This window comes from Mustela nigripes, chromosome 7 (assembly GCF_022355385.1).
Source record: "Mustela nigripes isolate SB6536 chromosome 7, MUSNIG.SB6536, whole genome shotgun sequence".
NCBI classification, from domain to species: domain Eukaryota; kingdom Metazoa; phylum Chordata; class Mammalia; order Carnivora; family Mustelidae; genus Mustela; species Mustela nigripes.
The window spans coordinates 136,282,358-136,300,049 of record NC_081563.1 but is presented as its reverse complement, the minus strand read 5'-3'; positions in this window follow the sequence as shown (position 1 = coordinate 136,300,049).

Below are 17,692 nucleotides of genomic sequence, written 5' to 3'. Positions count from 1 at the left end.
ATCCGAGCCACCCCGGCGTCCCTGGACAGCCCATCTTCTTCCAGCATTCAACTTCGACTCATCTGTCTTCACAGTAAAAGTGGCTTTCTGGACGACGGCACGGGGTGGTGTCTTGCTCGTACATGCAACCTATCATGTCTGTCTTTTCACCGGGGTATCTTGACCATTGCATTTCATCTTAATTTAATATTATTATCGATGTAGTTGGGTTTATTTCCACCATCTTGCAGATAGATGTTAATGGCTCCATTTTATTTCCACCATTGGCTCACAAGCTAGAGCTCTTTATTTTACGTTTACGAATTTGCATCTTTAGCTTATTCTCGTCTACCCCACTCCCATATGATGTGATATTTTATCACAACAGACTTTCATTGCCCGCTTCATCCATTCTGCTTTCGTGGTCACATATTTTACTTTTCCATGTTATAAATCCCACTGCACATTGCTATTGTTTGTTTGAAGTAGTCACTTATCTTTTTTTTTTTTTTTTTTTTTTTTAGTAGGCTCCACACCTGGCAAGGAGCCCAACAGAGGGCTTGAACTCCCGACCCTGAGATCAAGACCTGAGGTGAGATCAAGAGTCAGAGGCTTAACCGACTGAGCCACCCAGGCGCCCTGGTCAATTATCTTTTTAAATGATTTTTGAATGTGAAATCAATGTCTCTTCTATCTACTCACGTAGTTGCTATTCATTCCTTTTTGTAGCTAAGTTTCTACCTGGCGCCATTTTTTCTTCTCTGAGGGCTTGCCTCCAGTGCTCCCTTCGTGCTGATCTGCTGCTGCTGATTCTATCCGCTGTTTTGTTGTTGTTCAAAAAGTCTTTATTCTGTCATTATTTTGAGTAATATTTTTGTTGTGTATAGACAGATCGCTTTCTTTCAGAACCTTAAAGAAGGCGCTCCATCATCATTCTCTGCCTTATATGCATATTTTTGTGGATTTCTTGTTCCTCTTTACATAATGTGTCATTTTTCCCCCCTGGATATTTAATGTTTTCTTCTTTGTCATTATTTTTTGGCACTCTGGGGATGATGTATGTCAGTGTGGGTTTGGGGGGGGCCTGATTTTCTGGTTTTTGTTTTTATTTGTTTTGTTTGGGTGTTTATCCTGTTTGTGGTTCTCCGAGTTTCTTGGACCTGAGCATTTATTACATCCATTAAATTTGGAAAATATTCAATCATTATTCCTTCATATTAATTTCTGTCCTCCCCTCCCCCCCCACAAACATGCTTCTCTTCCTGTGAATCCCAATCCCACATGCTTGTTATTGTCCCATGGCTCAGTGAAAGTCTGTTCCATTTTTTTCCAGTCTTTCTTCCTTGTTTCATTTCAGACTATTTGTCTTCAAGTTGACTACTCTTTCTACAGCGTTTTCTAATCTGATGTTAAAGCCATTTGGTACATTTTACATTTCTGATACTGCATTTTTCATCTCTAGAAATTCTATGTGGTTCCTTTGCTCTCTTAAATTTCTTCCTTAAATATTGACTGTTTCCCTTAAATACTCAATTTCCTTAAAGATTGAATATGCATTTAATGGTTTTTTTTTTAAAGGTTTTATTTATTTATTTGACAGAGAGAGATCACAGGTAGGCAGAGGGACAGGCAGAGAGAGAGGAGGAATCAGGCTCCCTGCCAAGCAGAGAGCCGAATGTGGGGCTCGATCCCAGGACCCTGAGACCATGATCTGAGCCGAAGGCAGAGGCTTAACCCGCTGAGCCACCCAGGTGCCCGTTAATGGTTGTTTTAATGTTCTTGTTTGCTAATTCCATAATCCCTGTCAGTTCTGGGACTATTTCTGCTGACTCTCTCTAGGTTATGGGTCACATTGTCTTCCTTATTAATATATCTAGTAATTTTTGATTGGATGTTGGACATGATTATTATTACACTGTTGATTCCAGATTTGGCCGTCTTCCTTTAAGGTGTGTGGGACTTTGTTTTGCCAGGCCAACGATAAAATAAAGACTTTAGTGAACAAAGACCTTTCAAGGCCCATTGTTAGGGTCTTTGTTAGGGTGGATTTAGTGTAGATTTTATTCCACAATTAGTTTAGGCTACCACGAAGGTGTGGCCGTCTGCTTTCTCCAGTGAATGTCTTCAGTGGTCAATGAGGACACATGACTCTGGTTAATCTAAATTTGAATATCCCCCACCCCCCCAACACACACACACACGTGCGCGTGCACACACACCCTCTTGTGTTAGCCCTAGGAACTGTTTAGCTCAGAGCTCCTGAGTTGTTATGCACGTGGCTTCATGAAATGTCACCCAGTACACATGTATCTTAATGTCCCCCTGAGATCCAAGACCAGCACACGTTTCTAGAGTTTTTACCACATAGTCCCCTCCCCACCATGTAACCTGCCCCCACACATCCTAGGCTCTTCAGCCTCCCCTAGTTCCCATCTATGCCTCCTCGACTTATCAGGACAGCCGTGTTTGCTTGGGATCCCCCGTGCTGGTCCACAGACAGAGAAGTGGCCTCAAGCAGAAAGCTAGGATGACTGGAAGGCTCGCCTGTCTTGTTTCCTTCTCTGTGGCCACAGTCCTGGACTGCCCATTGTCCAATCATTGTTTCACTTACTCTGTCCAGGTTTCTGGTCGCCCCATTTAGCCCCTGTTATCCGCATGGCCAGAAGGTGACCTGGATCTTCCATAGGGTCAAATCACGTCATACTTAACACTTACTCAACATCCTCTCCATCATTCCAAAGATAAAGGCCACAGGCCACACCACCTCCCCTAAGGTCCTGCTTGAACTGACCCTGCCCAGGCCTCCACCCTCTCCCCTCTTCATCCCTGTGGGTTTCGAAAATGCTGGTCTTCTGCCCAGAACACTCTGCCTCCTCTCGCCACCGAGGTCATTCCTATTCATTCTTCATCTCTCTGACCAATTGTCTTTCCCTTAGCGAAGGCCTAGCGGACTATGTCGATTACGTCCACTCATAACACCTTATACCTCGCCTTCGAGGAACACGGATTCTACACAACGTGGGACTGCTGTTTGCTTATCCCACAAGAGTGCCAGCCCCACGCGGCATGGACCTGTGTCCCCCTGGCACCTAGCAGACTGCCGACCCCATCGTAGGTGCTTGGTAAGGATTACTGAAGAAAGAGCCTCTACGAACTGGCCCACTGCCTGTCTTCTCTCCACTCCCCTTGCCTCGGTTTCCACTCTCCTCGTGTGTTGTGCGGACCACACAAATTCTCTCGTGATAACCAGCTGATCTCCAGCTCGGCCAGCACTTCACCGTGCCAGGCTCCAGCCACGCGAGCCTTCCACCACACAGGACTGACGCGGTCACTCGCCTGATTAAAACCCTCCTGGTATTTGTCTTTCTCTGACTGGCTTCCTCATATATGGAATCTAACAAAAAAATGGATGAACAAAGGGGAAAAGAGACAAACAAAAAACCAGACCCCAACATATGGAGAACAAACCGGTGGCCCCCTGAGGGGAGGGAGGGGGGTGAAGTAGCTGATGGGGATGTGCCCTTATCACGATGAGCGCGGAGCAACGTACAGAATTACTGGAACATTCTATTGGACACCTGAAACTAATGTAACACTGTATGTTAATTGTATTTGGATACAAAATCATAATAGTTTAAAAAAAAAAAAAGGCACCTTACAGAACTTCCTGTCACCTCTGGGGGGAAAAGAGAGATAAAACGTTTGACTGTCCCAAACGCTGTCTTTCGCATCCTGTTCCATACTTGACCCTCCAGTAGCATCAACCGATTTACGTCCCTCAGACACCGAGCAGTCACAGGCCTCCGTGCTGCTGTCCAGGGGGTCCTCGCCGCATGACAAAACACAGATATGTCTCTGAGGATGTAGCATGTGTACCGGCCTTTCCACCGCCCGTGCCAGTGTGAATCAGGGGGCATCGGATAAACCGTAGGGGTCAAAAGTTACAACAAGGGGGCTCGCTACCTCTGAGCTGTGCCCCCACTTGCCAGACCCCTGAGCTGCTGGCCCATCACTGAAGATAACCTTCCCTCAGCAAGACACCCAGGGATCCTTGCGTCGCCCCCACGGGGCAACCTGGGGAGTTCCGGACCCTCTGGACCTGGCAGGAGGGCCTGGGAAACAGCCGTCTGGGACTCTGAGGTGTACCCTGGTGAAAATAGGGCCACGCTCTCTGTTCTGAGCAAAGACTCTGGAGCCAGACCCACTTCTGCTTCTGGCTCTCGGGTCACATCACCTCTTGTGGCTGTGGGTTTGCCTGCACTCCGCCTAGAAAAGCCTCCCTGAGAAGGTGGTGAGGGAGCCCAGGCCCAGCAGGCTCCCATCCAAACCCGACCTCCATCTTCCTGTTGCAGCTTCTTCTGACCCATGCACTAGGCTAGCACGCATGGCCATTTCTTCCTTGCGGAGGGTAGAGGCGTCCTCCTCGTGGGGCTACCAGGGGCCTTGGCCGAGAGACTCTGTGGGCAGGTGAGTGGAGGCGTCTTGCCTTGTAGGGACACAGGGACCAGGCTCGTGCAGCAACTCCAGAAGACTAGGCTGGCTTGGTCCCTGCACCCCTCAGGAAAGCAGGAGGCCCGATCTGGGGCGGGGCGGCGGGGGGTGGTTTCGATGAGGCAGGAGGAGGAGAGCCATTTCAAACCCAGCAGCAAGGCAGAAGCTCCTAAGCAAAGCTAGGAACTCCCTCCCTCCCAGTTCCGCTGCTCTTTGACTCCTTTGGAAAAAGCAATCCAATAAAGTCAATATGACCCATGGCAGGAGCTGACCTTCCCAGCCCTGGGGAAGGTTCTGGATGGCCAGACAGGGTCCTGACAAATCAGAATTCTCCTGCACTCGGTGAGGGCAGGTTTGGAGGTGAGAAAGGCATGAACCACCGCGGCGCCTTCCAAAAATGAGATAATGCAGTCAGGCGACACCCGCGTGAGGCAGACAGAGAGCTGCCGGACACACGATTTCCTTGGAAGGAGCTGGGCAGTGAGCCCCACAGGCTAGGGGAGTGCAGAGAGCACAGAAGTACGGGGTGGGGGTGGGAGCTGGGGCTGAGTTCACTGCCGCTCGGATTCTGGGAACTTTTCCTTGAAGCAAATGATAGCTTAATGGGGCGAAAAACTTGGGTGGTTTTGAAATTCAAGCACAACATCCCCCCCACCCCAGTTCCCCCAGCTCCCTCCCCTGTGCTGCCCCCCCCCGCACCCTGATGGAGCCAAGGGCAGGGGCTGCAGCCATGGTCACTAACGCTTAATTCAGCCCGGAGTCCAGATCCGACAGCTGGGGGGCCGGCCGCAGGGGGACCACAGAGAACAGCGACAGAGGGAGATTTAACCCGAGTGACGGCAGTGACCAGCCACGTGGCTGTGACTCAGGTCCAATTTCTCCCTCTCCGCCTCTTGCCTTGGATAAACTCCACGTAGGTGACACCAGAGTGATTGCCTTGCTGCCGTCTGACGCACCGTGACATATAGTAAGCCACTCCAACCATAAGTCAACATTTATCTGTAGGGAGCCACATTCTGCGCGTCTAGAAAAGGCGAATTTTCCAGATGAGAAGGACCTTGAAGATTTTCTACTTCACTGCTTCCCACCGTCCTGGCTGCCCGGCAGCACTTCTGTTCTTCTCACCGCCAGGCCTCATGTTTGCAAAGATTGTGTCGCCGAAACGGCCTCCGCTAAGTAATAATTAATTTGTTTCCCAATTGTTTAATTAATCAAACACACAAATAACCGCCAAGCTGAGCTTTTAATCAGTGTGGGGGGAGAGAGGGCCAAAATGAGGACTTAACGAAGCACCTGCCGCGCCCCAGTCGCTGGCCAGACATTTTCCCTGTTGTCTTCCATCCTGTCCCTGTGCGACCCTTCTGGGCGAGGACCAGGAGGGGCAGAGAAGCCCATTTCCTTGCTCAAGGTCGCATGGGCAGCCAGAGACAAAGCAGGAACTGGTTCCTGGGTGTGCTTGATGTCAAAGGGTCTATTCTCGGGGCGCCTGGGTGGTTCAGTCGGTTAAGCATCTGCCTTCAGCTCAGGTCTTGGTCCCAGGGTTCTGGGATCAAGTCCCAAATTGGGCTGCTTGCTCAGTGGGCAACCTGCTTCTCCCTCTGCCTGCCACCCACCACCTTGCTTGTGCTCTCTCTCTCTGACAAATAAACAAATAAAACCTAAAAAAAAAAAAAGGGTGTACTCTTTCTACCACCCTGTTACTACCTCTATGCTCACCACACTGGAGTGTTGTAAATTCAGCCAAATGCAGAGGAAACGCAGCCTAAAACATTGAAAATACCTCCTATGTTGAGTCAAGACTCTTTCTATTGCAAGTGAGAGAAGCCTGACTCACACTGACCCAGGAAAAACAAAGGGAATAGGAACTGGTGGGCTCACACGACTGGAGTCAAGGTGGTCAAGCTTCAGGCATGGCTAGATCCAGGAGCTCAAACAAATTTGTACACTCTCCCCTTCCACCTTACCATGTCCAGACTCTAATTGGGTCTGTTTCTCCTTGCCCCTGGTTCCCATTCTTCCTGCCCAAATGTCCCCACTAAATCCACACTTAAATGTGCTACCATCTCCTTGATATTTAAAATGCATTTCTCCTTCAACAACATGGCCACATGGGACTATCTGACTCTCCTGTCCTCAGATCTGTTCATCGCCAGCTTCCCCAGCCCAGGAAACGGGGTCCCATCCACCCAGACCCTTAGGCCTTTGGGGAGGGCTCCTTCACCCTCATGCTGCCAGATGCCAATATCCAGTATCCAATATCCAATATCCGGTATCCAGCCCTGCAGAAGATCCCAGATTTCCTCTCCCTCTAGCCCCTGACAGCCCTCCTCCCGTGCTGTCTATGGCACCTGGCCCCTTCCTGACCGCCAGCCCCTAGCTCCACTCCCACGCCCGACACCCTCTCAACCCCACGGCCAGAGCCAGATTTCAAAATGAGCCGTGGGTGGCCCTTTACCGCACATGAGCTCAACACTCCCTCCCGCGGTCAGCAGGTCCCACACTGCTTGAGCCCAGCCTGCCTTACCAGCGGCTCCCTAGACCCGCCGCACCTTGCTGCTGAGCCTCTCGCCACACTGACATTTCTGTCTCTCTGAGCACCTCGGCTCCCACCTGCCTCTTGGGCTTTGCCCTGGCTCCTGCCCCTCGGTGGGCCCCTTGTTGTTCAAGTATCACCTCCAACATCACCTCCCCGGGAAGACTTCCCTGAGCACCACATCTAAAATCTTCCTCCCCTGAAGTTACCCTCCAGTCAATCCCTTAAATATTTATTGCCACACGTAATTATCTTACTGAGTTATTTGGTGGCCCGTTGTCTTCCCCCAGTTAGAACAGGTGCCCGGCTGTCTGGTGAACCTCTGCACCCCAGGCTTAGGACAGGCTCCTGCTCCACACTCCTTAATTGTCTGTGGAATGTCAAGCAAATGGGTGTATTGGGCAAATGCGGGATTTCCCTGCCGAGCACCAAGGATCTTGCCTCCTTCTGGATGTGCATGGGGACGTTGGGGCTGTCTCGTAAAATGTTCTGGAAAATCCACATCTGGGACCCCGGTGAAAGGTGCGTGATGCTGGGCAGCACCCCCTTCCCATTCCAGTGCAGCTGAAGGTGGGTGCCGGCGGCCTGCTGTGATGACATGGGTTGCCATGATGGATGCCGTAATGACAAACACATTTCAGCCTCCGATTCTAAATGGAACGACACATTTCTGAAGCCAGCACCAAAGGAAAGGCACGCCAGCTAAAGAATGAGGTCTCATTAGGGACATTCCTGCAGGGAACGAGGACTCTGGGCGGTAGTCTTTTCTCAACGCTGTAGTCACAACGCAGCCAAGCAGAGTCTCAAGGAAGGAGGGGCGGTCAGGCTGGCTCCCCCAGCTCGCCCTGTCACTGCTCTGGCCCTCTGTTCACCCTGGTCCCACCAGCAGATATCCCTGGCCCTCAGCTTCTATCTCTCCATGTCCAAATCCCTCCTGCAAATAAAAATGCCACCTCCTCCACGAAGCCCTCAAGGATTCACCTGAGGAGAGGAGCTCTCTCCTTTCTTGAGCTACCAGCACTTAATTTCCCCAAAGACAAAAATCATTTTCTACCCGCAAGTCTGGTTACTTGTATGTAGGTGATAGATTGCAGTAAACTAGAAGCTCTGTGAAGACATCTTAGATCTACCAAAGCCCGAGTGTTGTCCCCAGAGTATGGAGAGGACCATTTGTTAGATGTTTGTTGGCTCGACGCTGCTTGCTTGGATATACAAATTATGAGTGGATGGTTGGTTGGATGGATGGAAGGATGGATGGATGGAGGATGGATGGATGGGATGGACGGATGGACGGATGGACGGACGGATGGATGGGTGCACGGATGGGTAGATGGGTGTGTGGATGAGTGGATGCGTTGGTGGGTGGGTGGGTGTGGGGAAAGGTGGATGCCTGGATAAATGGATAGATGGTTAGTTGACTAGCGGTCAAGCCGAGGAATGGTTGCTCACCGCCATTTTTTAAAAGTTGTTACTGAGGAAAACAATGGAACAGGGCGATGATGCCAATTTAAAGCAGTGTACCCAAAGTGATTTCAACAAATGCCTAGTCCATAAGATGGACCTCCAGTAAGCACTCGCACTTAAGTTTGAGAAACGTTACGTATCATAGGCCCCCTACGGTGTGGCCATGATATTCACTGGCACGTGAGACAGCCCTGAGAACTCCTGCAGGAAGAGAGCACGTTCGGCTCAGCGTGCTTCATTAAGTATTGGCTTGAAGGCTTTGTGATGAACTCACTCACACAGCAGCCCTCATCCAAGGACTTTAGAGCTGGTTAACATTCCAAGCAGGTGAATGAGATGGTGAAGACCCTGGGCTCGAGGACCAGGGCCGGTTAGCTGAATGTCTACAGCATGCAGGTGGGGGACTCTGGGGAGGAAGCTGCTCCGGCCCCGTCTTCCTGACTCCTGGAGGCTGTGGTGATGGTGGTTGGGGGCGGGGGTGGGTGGGGATGGGTTGTTGTCTCACTTTCCTGAGCTTTCACGACCCAAAACTGAGTCATCCCACTTTATCTTCCCTTTGTTACATTGGCAAGCATTCAGACGGTTTTAGCTGTAGCTATGATACAATGCCGCAATGATAAAATACCGTCTATTCTCCTTGGAACAAGAGGTCGTGAGGAATCTGATCATTTTTCCTGAAGAAATCATCTTGCATTTCAAACTAAAGACTCTCCAAATTCTCCAGTGGCTACAGCATACAAAAACAGAAGAGGCAAAGACTCAGAGCCTACTGGAGATACCTCCCTATCCCCCCAGTAAAGGCAGGGAGGGCGGTCTGTGGCCCCTGCTGGCGGGCACTGTGAGGGAGGGTCCTAACTGTGCCCACCCTGAAACAGGGCCGCTGGACTTCCAAGCATCTCCCCACTCCCTCCCTGCCTCAGCCCATCTGGCTAACCGGACCTTGCACCCATGCCTCAGATGCCCCTGCGGCCTCTGCTCATTCCTCTCCCATCTAGACCAGCAGAGTGGCCTCCAAGCCTCGCTCGGTCAGCTCAGCTGTCCTCTCTACACCATGCTTACCCTGACCGCCGCGCCTGCCCCTTCCTTCCTTCAGAGTTTCAGCCATTTGGGAGGTATGACATTGATTTACCTCTGGGTCTGCCCCCACACACCACACTCTCGTGATGACCAGACCTTCATCTGTTGGCCCTCCCATCACCAGTCACCTGTCCCTGGCCCAGCGCTGTGTGTATAGTAGGTGCTCAATAAAGATTTGCCGAATTGGTAACTACCTCCAAGTGGCATTTCCAGGCATAACGAGAGGAGAGTTTCAGGATGGGGCCGCCCATCGCCTCTCGCAAATCTACTTGTGCGGGATACCATCACTCCCATCAAGGTCACTCACGGTGCTGGGTGAGGTCACTAGATGGAGAACCTAGCCTTCCTCTCTCCTTCCTTCTCACTAGCCACGGGTCTAAACATCCACTGCTGGAAGAATTTTACTCTTATCCTGAAAAAGAAAATGCCCCTTGTCCAGACCCAAGACGAGAGGCGGGAACAGAATTCTTGGCAATGGGGCTCCTTCCGGACGCCCTGGCACGTGCGTGCACATTTCCATGAAACTGTCCAGAGTCCACTGCAATTGCTCCGGAGAGAGAAAGTGTGGGCTAAGCCCTGGGCTCTGGGTCTGTAGTTGGAGGTGTCCCGATCCTGGTGGTTTAGAGGCTGAAGCCGCTCCACACCCCCATCCCACCCCCACCCTGCCCGCTGCCCAGTGGGTGACCTCATCCTCAGGTTCTCATCCTTGCTCTGTAATTAGACCCCTCCCGCAGGACGGGGCTGGAGCCACGTCAGAAGTCTCTCTTGCTACTTCAAAGCTTTGGGGGTCCCCCACCCTTTCTTAATTAGGTAATGACAGAGGGAGGCTTTTCTGGTTGTGGCTTTGCTCTCTCTCCTTGGAGAATCCATTTTTAGCCTCCAGAAGAGGGTAAGGTCACCAAGCATAAGAATCTTCAAAGCAATTATCAGTTCCCTGAGCCCTCAGGAAATCCCATCCCAGGAAAAAGGCTGCCTGCGCCCACTCTGACCACGCAGGGTTGAATGTGGAGCGGGACACCCTGATTTTCCTTCCAGTTCTCTCTCTCTTCTTCTGCTAGCCCGACATCCTAAACATCAGCTGCTTGGCAAGTCCTGTTGTTCTCTGGATACATGAACCCCAAAGCCACCTGTGAACCTTTACATATACAGTTCCCATTCCCAGAAAGAGCTGCCCCTTTCCTGAACTCAAGAACTCCTGGGCATCCATCAAAACCCAACATCAATATCCCCCCTTCTGAGAGTCTTCCCCGATTTGCCCCAACAGATCTGGGTGACTTTCTTTGCGCTTCCGTAGCCCAAACTGCCCTCCTGCCCAGCAGTGCGGCAGAACAGTCTTCATCCAGTCCCTGCGCTGGCCTACATCTTAGGGCTTTCAAGGGTACGTTGGACAGTTTGGGCACTGCTAGTTCCTACTTTGCTCCTGGCTGAGTGAAGCAGTTGGAGTTCCAAGTCCAAGGTTTAAGCCCTGAATCTGGCACTGATTGCCCATGCGACTTCAGGCAATTCCTCTACTCCTTGGGCTCCCCAGTCTCTTGCCAGTATAACGAGGGGCCGTAGCCTGCCTCACAGGACCATGATGAGGACGGGGAGAAAGGAGGAACGTGGAAGAAAGAGGGGGGGGGGGGCTTTCCCTGTCTAGTCCTCGATCAGACTGGGGGCTTGTTTCCCGTTTCCCGCATCATACAAATAGCGCCTTGGGGAAATGTCCCCCAGGCAACCAAGAGAAACCCCAGCCTGAACCCCCAAGGCCCCACGGCTCTGCAAGGTGAGCTCTCGCCCCCGGTGGACCTCGGCGGGTGTTGGGAGCAGCTCCTGCACCATCTCACCACTCTGTTAAGACCCGATCGATCTCTCCAGCAAAACCTCCTGCAACAGCAAAACTGCGGCCAACAGATGACGGGAGGATTAATCACGGCCGCCCCTGCGCTCCCACGACAGGCCGTACCCACCCCTCTAAGTGCAGTTAATCAGACAATGTGCGGAGGGCCTCCCCCTTCTGCCTCGGTGACTTCACGTCGTGCTCCAAGATGCCACTCAGACACGGCCTCTTGGGGAAACCTTCCCCAAGCCCCCTCCCCATCCATCGCCTGCCAAGGCCCCCCTCGCGTGCATACCCATCGTCATGCTATCTCACTGGGCCTTCCGCGGACTTCTCTGTGGCCGTGAGGGTCTGGGCACCTGGGTAGCAGGTGTAGGGCTTGAAGACCAGCCTCCCCGGGTCCCCAGGCGTCTATAGACCCATTCAAGAGGGGTATGTTGTGACAAGCAGGTCCAGGCAAACCCCATTTCTTGAACCCTGTGGCATTTGTGAGAATGAAGGTTTCGGCAAAATACCCGGAACATTTCATTTACCTTCTCTGAGCCTCAGGATCCTTGTCTGCTAAGTGGGGGTCACGATCCTCTAGCCTCTTGGGGTTAATAAGAGCCATCGTAAGTAAGACTCAAGCGCGAGGGCTGACCACCCCCTCCAAAGCTCAATAAATATGCGCAAATCCCGCTACTGTTATTATCAAGACAAATGCAAATTGATACATCTCATGGGAAAGCAGGAGCCCTGGAGGGGAAAGAAAGGAATCACTTTATTTTTATGGATGAGATGCAGTTGCTTCAACTATTACCAGGATTTTAAGTGGGGGGCGGGATAGGGATAGAAGACCTGAGGAAGCTCCCTTGGGGAATCTCCCCAGCCTGACCTCCCGCTGAAACCGCGGCGGGACTTCACTCCCGTCCGGTCCGAGCAGGGAGGGAGCGGCAGCCGCTGGGCCCGTCCTACGGGGCAGCGCCGGACCCTCTGATCAACAAGGACTCCGAGGACCCAAAAGGGCCGGCCATGGGAGGGAACAAAGTGCCAGTGCACGACACACACAGATGAACCGCGGGGTCCCGGGGCCCCGGGAAGACGCCGGACGCGAACGGAGCGAGGCTGTAGGGTCTCATTCATGTGAGATGCTGCGAGAGGCAAGACTGTAGAGACAGAAAGCAGATCGCACGTTGCTTAGGGCTGAAGGCGATGGGGGCAGGTGGTCGCGAAAGGGTACATACGGGGTTTCTTTTTGAGGTGGTAAGAATGTTCCAGACTCTGCAGTGGTGGCCGCACCCATCCATGAATATGTTGAAAACCAGGGACTTGACATCTTAAATGGGTGACCTGTCTGGTATGTGAGTGATATCTAGATACAGCTGTTTTTTTTTTTTTTTTTTAAGATTTTATTTATTTAAGAGAGAGAGAGAGAGAGAGAGCACAAGCAGGGGGAGGGGCCGAGGGAGGAGCAGGCTCCCCGTGGAGCACAGAGCCCGATGCGGGGCTCGATCCCAGGACGCCAGGATCATGACCTGAGCTAAAGGCAGACACTTAACAACAGAGCCACCCAAGGGCCCCTGGGTACAGCTGTTTAAAGTAAAGACAGACAAGGAAAGGGAAGGCATGAGCTCAAGACCACAGAGCCAGGAAGTCTCAGTCCGGGTCCACCACCTAAAGACCCTCACCCTTCTACCCCATGGCCTCACAGACCACCCTCAGTTCTTGGCACCTGGAGAACATCTGTCCGAGGGCTAAGCCCACCCACCCCATGTCTCCCACCCGCCAGAGCCCTGTTTGCAAAAGTACATGCTGACGATCCATTTCCTGGTTGCATAAACAGTCTGAGGATGGTACTTTCTGGAATCCCCCAACCTCCACAAGCCCCAGCTTATCTGATCGGGTGCAGACGGCTCTCAATAAACAGTTGCAGACTACCCTGTCTGGTCGAGCCGTTCTCCAAGATCATCTGAACTGGCTTATAAGTAACAGCTCCTCCCAGGCCGGTTGCTATGAGGCACTTTATTAAAAACCACCGATTTGCAGCTAAAATCCGGCTCTGACCAAATCCAATTTTCGTATCTGCTGCTTTTTTAGACATAATGATGAGGACATCGTTTCTGTTTCTATGGGGAAGAATGGATTCAAAGGGCTGTTTTTCTGTGTGTTTTCTCTTTCTTAACAGGCAGGTGGACTAGGCGTGTTTCAGGCCGCTGTTTGCCACAGTCATAGAGGCCTTCGATAGAGAACAAATATTTATGCTTTGTTAGTGCACAGACGTTCTCGGCAATGTTGATTAGCGCTTGGGGCTTATATCCGACCAAGGTCAGGGGGCTCGTGCCCCCCCAACAAACTGGGCCCATTAGCTTCTCTAAGAGGGAAAGTTTCTGCTTCAGCCCCCACGCCAACCTCTCTCTGACTAATGCATATTACTGACCGTGCTGGAGTTTGAATGGGAGACAGAGGTGGGTGGAAAATTCTCTGCACTACGGCAAAAACAAACAATATGCCCTTTTCATAATGGGTCCTCAATGGGACCTGTACATCGTGCAGCCTTTTGAGAAGCCCAGAGACAACATGCATGGTGGTGGGAGGCGGGCAGGGATTCAAGTTCACCCGCATGGACTCGGTGGCCCAGGTCAGGCAGTCCTGGGTTGTGGGAGGGTTTCTAAGGCTTTCTGGCCGTCTGCTACTTCAGCTCCACCGAGGACCAGGACAGAGCCGGCTTCAGGGAATCAGAGGAGATCAAAACAAGCTGAAGCCCATGACACAGAGCCGGTGGGGCCACACTTAATCCATGCGAGACATGATGACAGTAATGACCGCTATGTCCCCAGGATGGCCCACGTAACATGGACACTTCTTTCCAACTTCTATCCCCCCTAAATTGTCATTTGGTTTAATCATTTGCAATGAAAAAGATCAGCTCTGATTTGAGTTGGAAGCTATTTCTCAGCCTTCTGTTTATGAAATCCTCCTTCTGGTGTTTCTCCCCCATCTCTCGGATTTGATGCATGAGCAGTCACATAATAAATATTTGCAGAGACCTACTGTGTGTCCAGCCTTCCAGGGGGAATTCAAATGAGCAGGAGCAGACTATGCTTCAGGGCATGCGTATCTCCTTGAATCAGAAACAAATGTGCCATCCGATATATACCGGGTCGAAAGGAGCGGGGTGGGGGGGCGGGGGCGGGGGAGGCTGGCTCTGCTCTTGGTGGGTAGGGAAGGGGGAAGGGAAGGGGCTTCAGAAGTAATCCCTGGAACAAGGTTTTAAAATCCACAGAAGAGATGCCACAGGGACAGGGAGGACCGTCCGGCGGAAAGTCCAGGGAGGGGGTCTGGAGCTCAGAGGAGAAATGAGCTTTGTGGCCCCAGGGATCTGGAGGCCACCATGGTCTGCAAATCGAGGGAGGGGGTGGGTTGGGGGAAGGACCAGGCGGCAGGAATGTCAAGGGGACCAGGAAGGGTGCAGGGGAGGGGGCTTCGTGGTAGGAAAGCAAGGGGGCTTCCTTTCCGGAGGACTCGGGGATTCTCCCTGTAGGTTTTCTGCCATTCACTGATTCATTGCTCACTCACTCTGCATTTTGAAAGGTGACTGGTGCTAGCTCGGTTGCCTTTAGGGAGCCCTTATGTTCCTCTCTCCCCTCGTCGCCGTCGCCTGCCTGGGATGACTTTCTCCCACTCTGGGCTTCCCTTGGAGAGCAGCCTCTGGACTTCAGCCTTCGGAGGGATAGGGCTCACTACTTAAGAAAATTAAAACACTCAGTCACCGGACTGAAATAAAACTCTCGTCTCCGCCAAAACTTAAAAAGAGAGAGTAAAGGCTGATCTTAAGACTTCAAGGCACCTGGTTGACGGGCTTCGGGTGGGAGCCCGTTTTGGCAGAATTAATAGTAACGGCAATTCTAGAAACAGGTTATAACAACAGCCCTCACCAGAGACACGCCGTGTGCAGAGGTCTCTGGATGATAAAGTGGATGGAAATAGCTTATTTCCATCCCCAAATTCACTAACAGAGAGCACTTAGCCAGGGCAGATCACGGGTAATGACGCTCGGTTGTCTGTGAATTAATTTCTGGACAGTACTGCCGGGAGCTAATGCATTTTTCAGTGAAGAGGAGCATCAAGAAATCTTGATGCTGGTGCGGACTGGCTCATCATTGTATTTACATCGTCTCGGTGGGGTGAGGGGCCAGCTGCAATGTCCTCTGGGGTTAATGGACATTTTGGAAACTGTGAGGATGCGGGCTTGGCAGAGCAAAGATACAGAAGCCGTCCGTTTCAACCCTGGGGCTGAGACACTCTGCTTGCTGTCAGGACCTGCTGATTTGCTGGCCGGTCGTTGCGGAATTAAAAATGCATCTACTTTCTGATTAGCAGAGTTCAGCTTCTTTTGTGAAACTTCTCAGACAGTTTTATTCCCTGGTCACCTCCACATTTATTCTCCAATCTCTCCTCGGAGGAGAGGCTGGTGTCAGGGCAGAACTGATTTGGCAGCTTAGTGTTACCGTGATTTATCGATAGCAGTGTGAGATATCATTTTGATGCATCGGCCATACTGATGATAAGGTATGCATTACTACAAAAATAAACTCATTGTGGCTCCTGAATGCCTTTTTATTTTTTTTTTCTTTTTGGCTGCACAGCATTCCCGGGAAATGATTAATAAGATGTTTCATTTAAGTACCAAGCAATCTAGAAACCGAGCAGGAGCACGGGCGCCCGGATGCAGGAAACCTTGAAATTAACAGGCAGCCATAGAAAGTATAAGATTAATTTCATTTTCTTTTCTTATCTTATGTTCTTTTTTATGTCTTTCCCTATGTAAAGGGGAGATTAATTAATCCAGGAACGATCTTTTTGTTGGCAATTTTATATTCTGTTTGACTACTTAATAGAAATCTGAACTATGGCGAGGCGCCGTGCGGAAAGCGCGTCCCGAAGGACGGCAGAGAAGTCATCTTTGAGCAGAGTCGGCAGATTTCACGGCTGCTGTCAGAAGCCGTGGCTGGGAGAGTAAAGCGAGTGCCACGAGGCATTCGTTCGTTCGCGGGTTCATTCATTCCACAGACACTCCCTGACACCTGCCGTGGGGCCGTCCTCTGTCGGCCCTCTCCTTGAGGAAACCTTTGGGCCGCACCTGACCAAGTTTTTAGGATGATTTGGAACTGATCTGAAATTCAATTCCATTCGGTAAATATTTATCCTGGCTGTGTGGGGAATATCAAAAGGGGCGAGACATGGTGGCTGTCACCAAGGATCTCGCATCTAATTGGGGAGATGAGATATACACACACAATACAAGGCAATTATGGTAATAGCACGCATTTAAATACCACTCTCCTGTTTACCCACATTTTCATATCACTCTCTTGTACATTGTTGGAACCTCTCAACGACTCAGGGAGGGGCGGCAGGGCGGATATGATGAGTCTCATTTTGCAAATGTGGGATCGGAGGCTTAGCAGCGGGGTGGGGAGGCCGCCTCCAACCGCCCAGCCGTAAACGGCTGCCAGCCGGGGTCCTTGACCATTCTGCGGTGTGCTTCAGCTAATCAGCTATGCTGATTAAACACCCAACGAGGGGCACAGAAGGTGAGCTAGAGGAGGGCTGGGCCCCTCAGCTGCGAGGTCAGCTCTCAGCCCAGATCTGGGAAGGACTGGGATGAGGGCACCTATCTCGCTTTTGAAACCTCCCTCAATTTTCCACGAGAGACCCTGACGGTAGCGCTGCCGAAGGGCTCCCTTCTCTGCAGCACACTGCTCCCCAGAAGAACCCTGCCCAAGCCAGCAGGAGGAGACCAGGCGGCAAGAAAATGCAGGCCCTCCCACAGGCGGCCTAGGGAACAGGTGGCTGGTCTAAGCGCTGGCTGTCGAGCATCGGCGCTGATCCCTGGCAGACCCCTTCTCTACCATCGGGGGGGGGCATCAGTTTTAGGGTACCATGTCAGCAAGGGCATAGAAGATGCCAGAAACAAGGTCTTCCCAGGATCTTGGCAGGGGCACAGCAAGGGAACACTCCGTAGAGACTTCTGGACAGACGCCTGCATGCAAGATCCTGGCCATCCTCGCTCCCGGGAGGGTGCCTGCAGACACCCAGCCCCCAGCCTGTCTTTGCTTTGTCTCTCCTGCCTCTCATTCTGAGTGAGAAGGACAGATGAAATCAGTCCTACTCAGCCCCATTAACCACATGGATCGATAACAAGGAATAAAGTTTGGATTTTTCAAAAATCTTTGCAGCAGACGGCCCCGGGAGACCAATTGCAGGCTAAAATATGACAAGATTCCTAATTAAATATAATTAAATAAGCATTAAGAGAGAGACTGATGCTCTCCTCCACACACTACATC